The sequence below is a fragment of the Macrobrachium rosenbergii genome, chromosome 43 (assembly GCF_040412425.1).
Source record: "Macrobrachium rosenbergii isolate ZJJX-2024 chromosome 43, ASM4041242v1, whole genome shotgun sequence".
Taxonomy (NCBI): Eukaryota; Metazoa; Arthropoda; class Malacostraca; order Decapoda; family Palaemonidae; genus Macrobrachium; species Macrobrachium rosenbergii.
Genome location: NC_089783.1, coordinates 209,795 through 211,290, shown reverse-complemented (window position 1 = coordinate 211,290; position 1,496 = coordinate 209,795). Strand labels below are relative to the sequence as shown.

General features: G+C 36.2%; 1 pseudogene; it reads right to left on the bottom strand.

Annotated features, from left to right (window-relative positions):
- Positions 1 to 216: 216 nt before the first annotated feature.
- LOC136828552 (NADH-ubiquinone oxidoreductase chain 1-like) lies at positions 217 to 1,285 on the bottom strand (annotated as a pseudogene).
- Positions 1,286 to 1,496: the final 211 nt, after the last annotated feature.

Sequence of the window (1,496 nt, the reverse complement as noted above, 5' to 3'; positions counted from 1 at the left end):
GATCCATGATTAGAATCGTAATTTTACTAACATGAATCGGAGCCCGACCAGTAGAAGACCCTTATATCCTCACAGGACAAATCCTAACAGTTCTATATTTCGCATTCTTCACTATCAATTCACTAGCAATAATCGCATGAGAAAAACTTATAGACTGACTATTCATCTTTAGGAAGACAAGTATTTTGAAAGCACCCAACAAGAGTTCGAATCTCTTAATAGTCTATCCTAATTTCTTTACAAGACTATACTAGGGCAACCTCTAAAAACCCTTCAATCCCATGAAAAAAATACAATAATTTAATGACACAGGAAGAAATCTCTTTCAAGCAAGATATATCAACTTATTGTAACGAAATCGCGGCAAAGTACCACGCACCCATACAAAACAGAAACCAATCAACATAATATTTATATAAAAACCGAAGAGAAACAAGACCTCTGCCCAAGAAAATGATAGAAAACAGAGCCCTTGAAAACAAAATCCTGGCATACTCAGCCATAAGAATTAAAGCAAAACCTCCACCCCTATACTCAGTGTTAAACCCAGATACCAACTCAGACTCACCCTACGCGAAGTCGAAAGGAGTTCGGTTACTCTCAGCTAAACAGGAAGCAAACCACAACAAAGCCAGAGGAAATCCTTAAAGAAAAAAAACCAGCAGTAACGCTGATAACTCTCAAACAGCCCTAAATCAAATGCCCCACCAAGAATAACATACTCAGCAAAATTAGAGCAAGACTTACCTCATAAGAAATAGTCTGAGCAACAGCACGAAGACAACCCAAAAGAGAATATTTAGAGTTAGAAACCCAGCCCGCCCCTATTGTAGAGTACACTCTTGCCCTTGTACAACAAAGAAAAAATAAAACCCCAAATTCAAAAGAAAATAAACTCAGCTCATAAGGCAATAAATAGCCTAAACACAGGAGACAAATAATAAGGAATAAAATTACTCATAGTAGGAAAAGTCTGCTCCTTAGTGAATAATTTAACAGCATCAGCAAAAGGCTGTAACAAACTAGCATAGCCCACTTTATTAGGACCCTTACAAATCTGAATGTAACCTAAAGTCTTACGTTCAAGCAATGTAAAAAAAAAAAGCAACAGAAACCAAAACTAAAATCACTAAAATTAAGTAATTAACTAACTTAATCAACACCATCATAGAAAGAAAACACAAAAGCCCCTCTCTATTGCCTATAGTAATCACTATATTAACCGATCCTAAATCCGACACACTAATCTGCCAAGGCAATCCATTAAAGTTATCTTACACAAAGACTATCTCAAAAGCTCAATCCTTTTGTACTAAAGCCATTTTTAAACCATTAAAAGATAGAAACCAACCTGGCTCACACCGGTTTGAACTCAAATCATGTAAAATTTCAAAGGTTGAACAGACCCCACCAGCTAAATGGCTACACCTAGCTGAAATTTTAATTCAACATCGAGGTTGCAACTACTCTTGTCGATAAGAACTCTCAAAGAAAAT